Source organism: Helianthus annuus, chromosome 4, assembly GCF_002127325.2.
Source record: "Helianthus annuus cultivar XRQ/B chromosome 4, HanXRQr2.0-SUNRISE, whole genome shotgun sequence".
Classification (NCBI taxonomy): Eukaryota; Viridiplantae; Streptophyta; class Magnoliopsida; order Asterales; family Asteraceae; genus Helianthus; species Helianthus annuus.
The window spans coordinates 64,314,665-64,328,486 of record NC_035436.2 but is presented as its reverse complement, the minus strand read 5'-3'; the positions used below and the strand labels follow the sequence as shown (position 1 = coordinate 64,328,486).

Below are 13,822 nucleotides of genomic sequence, written 5' to 3'. Positions count from 1 at the left end.
TTGCCAACAAGAATAACTATTTGCGTAGGGTACAATTTTCGCTATATAGATGGCCCACTGATTGTTCCTTTTAATATTTCTAATTCTATGTTATCACAAACATCATTCTACAGCTGATACAATAATTTTATGTCGTTTATTTGTGTCACAACACTTTTTGCTAAAAAAGTAAGGTGTGTTCGTTCATATTCTTGAATTGTTTACCACAAATTAAGTTGGGGATCACAAATGACGTTATCAAACAACGATCAGATATGATTCGATCTCTACTTGGTGTTGCAAGCATATCAAGGTATGTCGTTCATGACTACATTTTCTTTTATTTATTGGCTGGCGTTTTAGCATGGAAGGACCCGCAAGTGTTGGTACGATCTCTTCAAATCGCATAGATATTGGTTGTACATTAGCCCTGTCATGTTAGAAGTGTATCTTATTATATTGACTTCTTGGTTTGTATCTCAGTGTGTGCGCTATCTACTGCTGCAAACATGTGCAAGAAACTTCCATCTGATGCTACTGATTTTGTTATGGATGCTATTCGTTTATTGACTAATCTTTTTCAATACCATTACCATGATGCCAAGGTGAGTACTACAAAATTTACCTTTAGCTGCCTAAGGATGGTTAAATGACTTTTTTTTATTAAATATTATATTTACAGGTTTTGGCGTATGCTTTAGTTTTTTTGACTCGAGTTGCTAAGGTATTTGCAGCATCTCCTGATCAGCAGGACGAGCTTTGTACCCATGGATTGGTTAAATAATTTGATTCTTTTAGTGTGTAATTTTTTGAGATTGTGACTTTTGCAAATGAGCTTCTTCCTTGGTTGCCTAATGGAACCATAACTCTTCATACGAGTAATAATGTAATTGAATTACTTGAATTAGCGATGATTTTGTTCATCTTGCTCAAGGTCAAGTATCAAGGGTCTCTAATGTTCTTTTTTTTCTCTCCGTTAAATTCTTTGAGCAATATATCCTTTTATGTTATAAATTATTTTACTAAAGTTTATTATAGTCAATTTTCTATATTTTGAACTGTAAGTTATTCCTACCTTATGTAGCTTATACTATAGCTGCCAAGGAGCTTGATAAAAAGGCTATTTATCTAGGTAAACTATTTATTGTTGAGTGGTTAGAAACTAAATGTATGGATACTCTTTGGATGAAGAAGTTATTCAACATTTGTCTAGCGCACCTGTGTGCTGATGATCCACACAAAAAGATGGATCCAAGATTGGGACTCTCTACATCAAGCATGGCAGTGCCAAGGTTCAATGCAAATTTTATACAATCATTAATTTCAATTTTTCTTGATAATTATATTACTTTGTGTTTTTTTTGTGTGTTGGTTTGTAATTTCGTGTGTTTTTTTTATGCAGAAAAGAAAGAAAAATATAAAAGGAATGAAGGGCCAGGTCAATATAATAGCTTTAGGAGATTTGGGAGTATGGCAAGGATGGGTTTTTTAAACTCTATTTTGACATATGACTTAAAATCTGATAGGAGATTTGGCTCAATTGTATCCTCTCTGTTGTTGATGACATACAATTAATAACAAAGGTGGGTCACCCTTTATATTAAGCTTTTGCGTAGTCATCAAATCTCCCATTAATTTATTAAATTACCTTACAAATGAGATTTGGCGGGATGGTAATGATGGTTATATTTAGTTGCACACTATAAAGTTCACAAAACTTAGAGTTAGAAGGTAACATCTATGATTTCATATATAATGGATCAGATTAATTATTTAACTTTGGCTCAGTTTTTTAAGTTTTGTATGATCAGAAGTTGCGAGCATTGTATCTTCTCGATGGTATTGTGAAGAACATTAGGCAGGTTCCATTAAACACTTTTCGAACAAACTCCCCGAGGTTAGATCATTAATCATGCAATTTTTTATGTGATGATGAATGAATTATGTTGATATTTATATATTTTCGTTGTATAGGTTTTCTGTAAGACGTATAGACATGTTGATTGTACCGTACATTTAATGGGATATATTTTCAGGACTTGGAAAGGAGTGTTTCCTCCTCAAACGCTACACTCAATAGAGAAAGAACTCAGTTTACAATTAGTTGGGAACAGATCAACTTTAACTTCAATCAAAAGCTCCATTTTAGTTTGATATACGTTAGTAATTAAACGTTAGTATTAATGTATTTCAATTATTTGGTGTACTCTCTATCATCGTTTTCGTTAATATTTCAACATATATATATAATTAAAATATTTACGTCAACAATGTTAAAGTAATTATTTTCTTATTAGTATCTGGCCGTTTATCAAGAATAAAGAGTTTATTGTTGTTAGAAAGCTTGCTGGTTTAGTTGAAGAATGGCTTTATGTTTTGACTATGGATGCTGAAGGAGATGGGACCCACTGGGAGGTCTTGGATTGCCTTGGGAATAAACTATCGGTTTTACCTCAGATGCCGGTACCCATGAAAGCGGGATTTGGGTTTGTGGTTCTTAATGGGAAGCTTATTGTTATGGCGGGGTATTCAATGAGTGATGGTGTCGGATTGTTAGTTTAGTAGTATTTATATCTATGTATAATTTATTAAATCAATATGTTCGTAAGAACTATTTCCTTTATACAACCCGTGTAACACACGGGAACTTACGCTAGTAATTAATATTAGTTATCTGCTTATCTATACTTTAGTATAATATCACTACTTTAGTAAATAAAAACATACTTATCAAAAGAAGATGGGATAACCAAAAATTTATATACCCATCACTATTTGACGTAACCAAAAATTTAAACATCATCATGTTTATAATTTTTTATTATTGTTTTCACAAATGTTAAACATATGTATAAACAATATATATAATCTTAGATCATGAACTAATTCCATTCCATCTTCTACTTTGATAACATTTTTTAAAATAAGAAAATATAATTTGAAATAAGAGTAAATTGCCAAAATCGTTTCTAAGGTTTGGTTATGTTTGCCAGTTTCATCCAAAAACAACTTTTTTTGTACCATATTGTCCTCCACTTTTAGAATTTTTTGTTATTTTCATCCAAACGTCTAATTTTTTTGCTTAAATCGTCTCTAAGGTTTGTGATTTTTTCCATTTTCATCCAAATATATGACAGAAAAATAACCTATATTAGACATTTGGATGAAAATGGCAAAAAAAATCAAAAGTGAAGGACAATATGGTATAAAAAAGTTGTTTTGGATGAAACTGGAAAACATGCCCAAACCTCAGGGACGATTTTGGCAATTTACTCTTGAACTAAAATATACTAATTATTTGCTATTAAAAAACAAAATTTTTACTTCGTAAGCGCATCATTTAAAATGAGTAATGTTATATTTTCTTTAAGTTTGTACGTAAAGTTCATATTAGGGTTATATGTATTCATATCAAAATTTATATTGATTATGTGCGATGCAAGAAATAATATGAAATATAAAAAATAATTTAAAACTTATAATCGTTATGTCCTTCAAATGCAACCGACCTCAACAATAATATATTTATTTTAAAAAAAAAACTCATTTAAGTTTATATAAATAGAAAAAAATTATTTATTTTCCCAAGGAACTCAATCAACTCTATGATTATTTTAAAGCTTTTCATTTTCTATCCTCAAACCCATGTAATACATGGTTCTATAAACTAGTAAATTAATATAAAAAGGCTCCTTACTTTCCCAAACAATTCAGCCATTCCATTTTGGAAATATGTTGAGCCTTAATGATAATAAGTAAATCATTTATGGTTGATTTTTAAAGTTAGTTAATGGACATAATGAATTCTTTAATCAATATTTTCATAAAAGATTGTGAATCGATTTGTAAAGAACGTGTTTTCTAATAAAACAAATAGGAGCTTATATAGAACACGAGCTACTAGGACCTCATATAACGTTGATCTACGTATGAGCCTCAAATAACTTTTTTTTTTCATGTTTAGTTTATAATTTATCATCTTCTTGAGCTGTTGGTTGATCTATGTACGAGCCTCAAATAACTTATTTTTTTTTGTTCATGTTTAGTTTATAATTCATCTTCTTAAGCTGTTGAAATGTAGCTTAGAATGCTAGACTCACTAACACTTTCTTGGTTTTTGTTTTTGTTTTTGTTTTTGTGGGGTATGGAAGACATCTTTGATGTAATGGTAAATGAGATTGAGTATAGCCGAGATGCTAAGTGAAGAAGAACACGTTAAACTTGTGTCTTTTAGAAGTAAGATTGGTTCCCTCGGTCCCTCTTCTGAGTGGGCAATCAAGTTCGTGAATGGGATAAGAAGTTAAAGGACTACTTCGTCATCATCTTCGGATTCTTCGCACGATGATGTGAGTCAGGTTGAGATAAAGACTAATAAACGTAGAAGAACGGGTGAAGGTAGTTCAAGCTCTACACCAGAATCTCCAAATGTTACAAGTTCTGGTTTACCTATTACTGTTGATGATATTCTGGTCTTAAGCTCTAGTGGTGATGTTAGGCCTTCTATGCTTGTAAGTTTCCAATATCAGTGGCTCCTAAAGGTATTCCTTTTTCACAATTATTCGCATTTATGCCTCGACAGCCTGGTTCTAGTAATTTGTTTGCTAATCCTTCTAGTTTTGTTAGTATGCCTCCGAGACCCCCCACCATCAGATGTTAGACCACGTCCAATGGGTTCTAGATTGAAAAGTCATGTGCATAGACCGAGTGTTAAGCAACCAGTTGGACCAAGACCTAGAGCTGAAAGACCGGCTGGTCCAAGGCCTAGTGTTCCAACAACTAAAGGGTCGTCACAAGGTACTAGTGGAAGTGGACCTCCAGAGAAACCAAAGCTTTCTAAGCATGTGATGCAGAAACTTGGCAAAATTTACAAAGTTATGGAGGGTCAACAGGGAGATTTTTAAGAATTCTGAATTGGTTAACGAACAATGTCAAATAATTGAGAGGCAAAGTGTGAAGGTTAATGAGCAGAATGTCAAGCTTAATGATCATCTTATGCTTATTCATGACAAAGAAAACAAGATTGTTGAGTTAACTGCAATAGTTGAGAATCAAGCAAAGCAATTGAAGGTTTTGGAACATCATAATAAGGTTTCAATCGAATGGTGATACGCACAAAATGCAACATATAAATTATATGAAACAAGACATAAAATCAACCCTTTTTATGTACTCATGTTGGAAAAAGTGCGTTTCTTTGTATAGTTTTGATTTTTAGGACTAAATAAGCTTAAACGTACAAAAGGAACAAATTAATGGCCAAAACAAACACAAATACAAAAAAGAAGAGTTGACACACCAGGCCTACCCTCCAAGCTACACCCCAAGACCAAAACAACAATCCGGAAGACAAGCACGGGGTCGTGCCATCTAGACACGAGGTTGTGCCCAACCACAGAATGTGTTCAGATGTTATGCAGATCAAGACAAAACAAAGCAGATGGGAGACACAGGGCCATGTCCCAAGGACACGGGTCATGGTCAACTCTTAGATATGCAGAATCTTAATAGACCCCACAAAGTTGACCACGAGGCCATGCCTACTGTCACACGGGGCCGTGTGTGCATACGATCTGACACTAGGCATTAAATGAAGATAGAGAAAGAAGGGATACGGGGTTGTGCCCCATGGACACGAGGCCGTGTGGAGGGACTGAATTCACCTATATATAGAGGGGCTTGGTTCACTTCCAACCATCCCTTGGCAAACCACCTCTCTCCTACTTGCCACCATTCCACCACCACTCCAACACCATCATCCACCACATTCCTCCATTATCCACCTTTGGAGTGTGTGTAGTAAGAGTGCTTGTCAAACAAAGGCCATGCTTGGCTAATCTCTTACATTACTTGGTGAAGACAAATTGTTTACGTATTACTTTTGATTTCCAAGCTTTGGCTACTTTTTATTTGGGTTTGTATTAATGACTTTAATAACTAGTTTCTTATATTGAAAGTGAACTTTACTCTATCATTTCTTCATGTTTTGTTGATTCACTCATTCATGTCTTTACGGTCTGTATAAAGCGCTTAACTGTCTGGAAAGGGTTAGAAGGGTGGTTTGGGTAAAGTTCCTGCCTCGTTCAGTGTATAGATCTTGTGAGGACTTGATTCAAGCTTATTAGGACTTTTTTAAGGCAGATAACATCAAATCAGGGGAAGTAAGAACTGCTTGAATCCCTTATAAATAAACTAATATTAAAACTTTAACCCGGCCTTGCGGGACTGTATCCCCGCTGACTCGGACCAATATGACCGAGGGTAGAGTTTGTAACGCCTCGCTTTTTGAAACTTTCCTTAATTAGAAAGCTCGTCTTGTATTTCTAATTTCGAAAACTTGTAATCTCTTGTTATCGTATTTCGTTTTAAATCGTTGTAAACCGAGGCTTTGATCATAATGAAATTGATTATTTTATAAGGATTATACATGTTTGTTCATACTTATTTATACATTTAATTCATACACATTTGTTTCATATTCGTGATTCTCATAAACACGTGTTTAATCTGCAAACAACTGTCATTTTTATACGCTTATTACATGCAAGTACTTGTACATAGACTCTCGATACTCAAATTATACTTACATACATGTTATACGCTTAAAAACAAACCAAAACACCAAATTTTAGCTTAAAATGAGGGAAAACCGACTTCAGGGACCAAATTGCAAAATCTGCCTAAATTAGGCTTTGGCGGGGCGCGAAAGACAAGGCCCTACCTATCGCGGGTGGCCAAAACCCACGATCCACAGATCATTGTTTTGTGCTTGCGGATTAGTTCCTTTTGATATATAACTCTCACCTAGCTCACTTAATTACACTCCCAACTACTAACCCTAATTCTCCACTATATATACAACACGTCTAAGCCCCATTTTCACTTTCCTGACTTCTCAAACACTCCCAAATACTCTCAAGAATCCTCTAAATTCACTGATTTTGAGCAGAAAGTACCAAGTCTTTCAAAGTGAGTTCTAGCTCACTTCCTTCCTCAATCTTGCTTGTTTCTTCTTCCATTTCACTTGGATAACCTCTAGGAAGGTTTTCACAAGTTTGCCATGGCAAACTAAGGTGAAACCTCACCATATTTGAGGTCCAAAGTGAGATGTATTTTTTTGATTTTTGTTCATGTTATTGTAACTTCATTTTCTTTAACTTTTCTTCATCATTTCTTCTTCCACAAAGCTTGGAACACCTCTAGGAGTGTTTCCACAAGATTACCAAGGTAATATAAGGTGGAACACCACCATTTGTAGGTCCAAACTTTCTGTTTTGAAGAAACTTGGTTGAACCTTTATAAAACATGATTTTTCTTACTTGGATCTTTTACCTATCAACCTCCTAAACCCATCAATGGTTGTGGGACTTGTTGAGGATGATTCTTATAAGTTTAGAGGTACAAACAACCTCTAAAATTTCTGATTTGTTAGGGTTCAATACCACCCACAAGTGTTGAAATCACATAAGTTTGCCATAGTTCATATGGTGAGACTTATGTTTGATGCAAGTGTGAACATTGGATGCCTTGGCATTCCTAACTTGATTCCACACCTCACTTGATGTTTTTAGTTAATATTCCAAGTAGCTTTCTAGTATCAAAGTAACATAACCCTGTCTTGCCTCCGACACTTAGGATTACCTTTCCATGTCGTGTTGGCTCACCCGGGTTAAAGACTTACTTGGCTACTTGACATGTAATAGTTAGTTCTGTAACTTCTTGTTATTCATGACCCTCCGAGTCATCCTTGTGGTGATTTTGTGTAGTGGTGAATCATACAATTCTAAATCCTGAATTTAGTCACTCCATAAACATCATATAACCTTACCATTTACTCCTTAAACACAACCCACTCGTCACTCACAGATAATCGGAAGGCTTTGGAATATTGTGAGTATACTCGACGCCCTTTTTACCGTTTTTACACTTTTTGGGTGCAACATGTTTACATAAACAAAAACACATACAATATACATACTTTTATGCAATCATACATACAAACACTCCAATACATGCTTACTATTATGTTATGCTTGATTAGTATTTTCTGGGTTTGTTCGTTTTGTGATAAAGTTGTCATTAAATTCGTGCGAGCCTACCCTTAACATGTATAGCGCTATAGGAGTAACACACCGCCCGTGAATGTGAGGTTATGTTAAGGCATTCATTCATACTTGCGTTAAACTTTGGTTTGACTTGTTTGTTCATATGTCGGTCTATACGTTAATCTTGATAACTAGGTTTGCCATGAGGATTGTTCGTTTTATACTTATATGCTAGTACATCAAACTTGTATACTCGCCAATACTTTTGTATTGAACTATACTTTAAAACATGTTGCAGGTTTATGATGATGTTTACAATGCACGGAACTTAGTAGGATGCCTAGAAACGCATTTTAAACTTTAAATACTTGTTGTAATGTAATTCATTTGTTTCAACTTGTTGTATTCTATTTCAAACAATGTATTTGATTCTTTTAGTAATGAAATGAAATCTATTATTAAATACTTGTCACATTAGTGTTATGAAGTCTCTTGCAATCTCGTTTTCGTCTCACTCCGATGTTTCTGCCATCAGTTGGGGTGTGATAACGAGTAAAAAGTATTATTAAATACTTGTCACATAAATTTAAAGTTTGATAACGAGTAAAAAGTGCTAAAATATACTAAAAATTATACAACACTTGACACACGTCAAGTTTTTGGCGTCATTGCCAAGGACATAAGGATTTTAAGAAAGTTTAGAATCTGCGGCCTAATAATTTTTAATCTTTTTTATTTTTTCTTTTTAGGTTTTTCTTCCTTTTTCTGCATTTTCTACACTTTCTGCAGGTTCAGCATGGGTTGTGCCTGATCGAACACAGGGTCGTGCCTAACTTCCAGAAGGCTTAACACGAGGCATGTCTACTTAACACGGGGTCGTGTCTATCTTACAGTACCTAAAGAATCTGTTTTTTTTTTTGTGTTACTGGAATAAAGCACGGGGTCGTGCCACACTTCCAGTATCTGGGAACCTGTAAACAGAAACTTTATCCCAACAGCACGGGTCGTGCCTATCAAAACACGGGGCCGTGCCTATTAACTGATCAGGATTGTTTCTGTTTTTGTTTGCAGAAATTTAACCATTTCATATAACCTGTAGAAAATACGACATGGTGCATGACCTCCATCTCCAACAAAGATATAAAAGTGCCACTAGAAGAACCCGAGCGCTTCCTAATAAAAAGACTCCAAGCTAAAAACTGACAAAAAGCCTCGAACCAAAACCTCCTCATGGCGGATCAACGTACTCTCATGGATTACCTACGGCCTATGGTAGATAATCTTGGAGCCGCTATTAACCAACCTAATGTCGATGTTAACAAATTTGAGCTTCGATCACATCTAATCCAAATGCTTCAAAATTCCGCCACCCTTCACGACCTACCTGATGAAGATCCCCGTTTACATATTACCATTTTTCTGGAAATATGTGACACTTTTCGGATCTACAGAGCCTCCAATGACGTTATGCGGCTCAGTATATTCCCGTTTTTACTCAAGGACCGAGCCGAGGCTTAGCTCAACACCCTCCCAAATGGGTCCGTACACATCTGGGATTAACTTGCCCAAAAATTTCTCTACAAATATTTCCCTTCCGCTAAAACCACCAAACTCATGGCTAAAATTAACTCATACTCTCAAGAGTACGGGGAATCTTTGTACGAGACATGGGAAAAGTTCAAGGAGTTATTAAGGAAATGCCCACATCACGATCTAGAGCTTTGGAAACAAGTGTCCATTTTCTACAATGGACTCTTACCACACACAAGGAAAATCCTTGATTCAAACTCCGAAGGACTCCTTGGAAATCGACGACCTGTCAAAATCTACAACCAAATTGAAGAGATTGCTCAAAATAGTTTTCAATGGCACACCCCTAGGGGCCCGAAATCCATAGCCCCGGGGACCCACAAAGTGGATAAAACCACTTCTTTGCAAGCGTAAATCGAAACTTTAACTATGAAAATACAGAAATTTGAATTGAAAAAAACGGCTTTAATTATAGCTTGTGAATAGTATGGCGGACAACATGAAAACTGGAGTTGCATGAAAGATGGGGAAAACCAAACGGAAATGGTGAACTGCCTCAATAACCGTCCTCGACCACCGAGACCTCCAAGTAATACCTACAACCTCGAATGGCGAAATCACCCCAACTTTAGTTGGAGAGAGCCGAGAGGTAGCAACCAACAAAATCAAAGCCAACGACCCAACTTTCAACAACAACCCCGAAATGAGCAACAAGGCTACACAACAACAACAACAACAACAAGGAGGGAGAGAAAGACTTGAAGACCTCGTCACTCGTCTTTTCTCCAAATCCGACAAACGGTACTCGAAAAGGTTCCTATAAAGTGAAGCCGAAATTAGGAACCAACGGGCTAGTATACAAAACATTGAAAAATAAGTAGGCCAACTCACCCAAAATTTCTCCGAATGACCACAAGGTGCCTTGCCTAGCAACATTGAACCAAACCCAAAAGCACAAGTAAACGTTATCACTTTGAGAAGCCGGAAGGTAGGGCCCAAGGATGAAACCATTTCACCTCAAAACACTCCAAAAACTAACCAACCCACAAACACCCCCTTAACCAACAAACAAGACAACACTCAAGCCCAAAACGCCAAACCTACCAAGCCACCACCGGTACCCTACCCTGACCGTTTACTTCGCCAAAAGTCCGACAAGAAATTCACCAAGTTTGTAAATCTCCTTAAACAACTTCACGTCAATCTTCCTTTTGTTGAAGTCCTCACACAAATTCCAAAATACTCTAAATTCATGAGAGACTTCCTCACCCATAAAAGGAAGATTGAATCAATTCAATAAGTTAACCTAAGTGAAGAATGCTCAGCGGTACTCCTCAACAAACTCCCCAAAAAGAAGATTGATCCTGGAGGCTTCACAATTCCTTGCTCGATTGGAGGATCGCCAATGAGCAATGTGATTGTCGACTTAGGAGCTAGCATTAACCTAATGCCTGCCTCCATGTTTAAACAACTCGGAATAGGGAAGCCGCATCCTACACGGATGAGCATCCAACTTGCAGATAGGTCGGTTAAGTACCCTCAAGTAGGGGTGTGCACGGTTCGGTTCGGTTTTTGGGTAAAATCAAAACCGAAACCGAAATGTCGGTTTTTCGGTTTTTCAAAACCGTTCGGTTTCGGTCTTTTCGGTTTCGGTTTTTTCGGTTTCTACACCAGTTCGGTTCGGTTATTTGGTTTTTGAAACAAAAGTAAGTAAGATTGAAAAATAAAAAGGAGAATTCAAAATTTAAGAATCTTTCTTATACGGTTATATTTAAGTATTATACTTAATCTTTTTAACTAAAAATGTTTACATAAACCTACCTTCTAATCTATTTTTATGTTTCTTCAAAGTTTTTATTAGGACTTTTTCTTTTATAATACTTTGAAGATTGTTTAATTTTTATATTAAATTTTGTTATTTGTTATAAGCAATAAATAAATCATCTCAATTATAAATAAACGTCTTAATGTTTTTATTCTAAGTACTTAATATTCAAGAATCATCATCATCATCATACTCAGTATATCCCACCAATAGCAAAGCTATGGTAGGGTCTGAGGAGGGTGAAATGTAGACAGCCTTACCTCTACCCTGTAGGAATAGAGAGGTTGCTTCCAATGAGACCCCCGACTCGATTGTAGTTTTGCATCAAGCCTTGGACATAAGGCACATAACACTCAGCAATTGAGACAAACGCCCATTAATGCATGTACCCCCTTGTCTTTTGGTTATCAACGCCACCACATGATGCATGATTAACCATCCCCATCTTTTAACGTTATTTTCACGAAATTAGTAAAATAACGTTAAAATTAGTGCAATTTCACTTTTGCCCCCGAGCGCCCACACATATATACATTATTTGAGCATACAGCAAGCAGGACGTAACTTAATATTCAAGAATAAAATTAATAATTTCTAATAGCATGGGTTAAACACTTCAACTTAAACATAAAAATATATGTTTTTTTTTCGTTTCGGTTCGGTTCGGTTTTTTCGGTTATTGAAAATGGTTATCCGAAAACCGAATAGAAATATTCGGTTATTAAAAATCCGAAAACCGAACCATCGGTTTTTGTTTCGGTTCGGTTTTGTCGGTGTTTTTGGTTAAGGTTCGGTTATTTCGGTTTTCTGCTCACCCCTACCCTCAAGGTGTCATAGAGAATCTTTTGGTTAAGGTCAGAGAATTTGTCTTTTCGACCGACTTTGTAATCCTCAACATGGAAGAAGACAGCGAGATCCCACTCATATTAGGAAGACCGTTCCTTGCCACCACACGGGCCATGGTGGATATGAGTGATGGAAAGCTAACATTGAGGGTTGGCGACAAGGAAGTGAAATTCGAAGTGGGACAACGCGTGGAGGATGATCACGGTCAACTAAATCAAGGCAATAGGCTTGAGCTTGGACTACGCTCTCAGCCGGTGCAACTTGGGATGCGAGTCATCCCGCTCGGGTAACATTTGACCAAACTTGGGTCTTGCCAAGGGCCCTTATAAACATGGCGCACCATGGAGGCATTCCATTGACTATAAACTAATAAAAGTAGTTTACTTAAAATGTTCCATTTTCAAAAGTATGCCTTCTTTTCGAAAGAACAATCATGTTTAAGATTTAGTTTTGTTCTTAGTTAATGCTTTTGTTTTAAGTTTTCTCTTTGTAGGAACAAAACATCCTTAAAAGGGGATTGAAATTAGCTAAAGGATCTTGAACCAAGAACCCAATAAGCAAAGCAAAAGGTCCTTCACCTTGAAATCTTCATTACAGTAAGTGCAGCACAGGGCCGTGTGTGGTAATCTCCTAACAACTGCAAAAATTTGGCCACTGGACCTCTGACAGGGGGTCGTGCCTATTAGGCACGGGCCCATGCCGTACCTAAGTAAATTTTCTAAGAATTCAGAAACACTAGCAGTCAGACACAGGGTCGTGCCTTACTAGCATGCCCTCGTGCCCACTCCCAAGTTTCTGAAAAATATTGTTTTTAACTCACTTTGACACATTTAATCATTTTCAATCCCTTTTTGGACACGTTGAGGACAATGTGTAATTTAGTGTGGGGGAACCATGAATCTTTTGTCCTAAACAAGGCTTACATAAAACTCAACTTGGAACCGCTAAACACCCCAAATTTTTTTCAAAATTTTTCTTTATTTTCTTATCTTGTCTTGGTTTAAGTTGGAAAACTAAAGGTCTAAAAATATTGTTTTTACGAATTTACAACCGATAGCGCGGTTTGTATATACATTTTCACACTTTTTAACCTTTTTCCCATAAATAGTGAGTTTTGAGCCTTTACCGAACATACAATGCCATATCTTTATTAAATGCTCACTTTTCATTTCTTGTGTGATAGCCCGTATGATTCTTACGAATCTAGAACTTGACAAAACAAATGCATTCGCGATCCTTACCGACTAATCCAAATAAGTAAATGATTGAGGTATTAGGACTATAACCCTTTTCATTTAAACTGTATTTTTCTTTTTATTTCCCCACCAAAATCAAAAATCCTCAAATTAACCCCTTTAAGCCTAAACCTTTCGTTTTAAAACCGCAAAATACATTTTGCAACAACCACCCATCACCCATAAACCTTTTTACTTTTACACCCCTTGTTTTTAGTAAAAATTCGGTTTTATTGAAAAATGTAGAAAAGTGACTTAGTTATCTTATGTATATTTACTCTATCAAAAAATTCCTTAGTTGCTTGAAATAACTAAGCAAGTCCCAAAAATCTTGCTTAAAGTTTATAGATAGTATTGATTGTATC

The 13,822-nt window shown here is 36.0% G+C and overlaps 1 long non-coding RNA gene and 1 other non-coding gene across 2 annotated transcripts; one reads left to right on the top strand and one right to left on the bottom strand.

The window, feature by feature from the left end:
• The first annotated feature begins 1,528 nt into the window (after nt 1-1,528).
• LOC110896762 lies at nt 1,529-2,004 on the top strand. The gene is made up of 3 exons (XR_002568146.2): nt 1,529-1,562; nt 1,791-1,876; nt 1,954-2,004. It is a non-coding gene; the product is annotated as an uncharacterized LOC110896762 (long non-coding RNA).
• Nucleotides 2,005-9,629: 7,625 nt separating this feature from the next.
• On the bottom strand, nt 9,630-9,736 carry LOC118491995. Its single transcript, XR_004892439.1, has one exon. It is a non-coding gene; the product is annotated as a small nucleolar RNA R71 (small nucleolar RNA).
• Nucleotides 9,737-13,822: the final 4,086 nt, after the last annotated feature.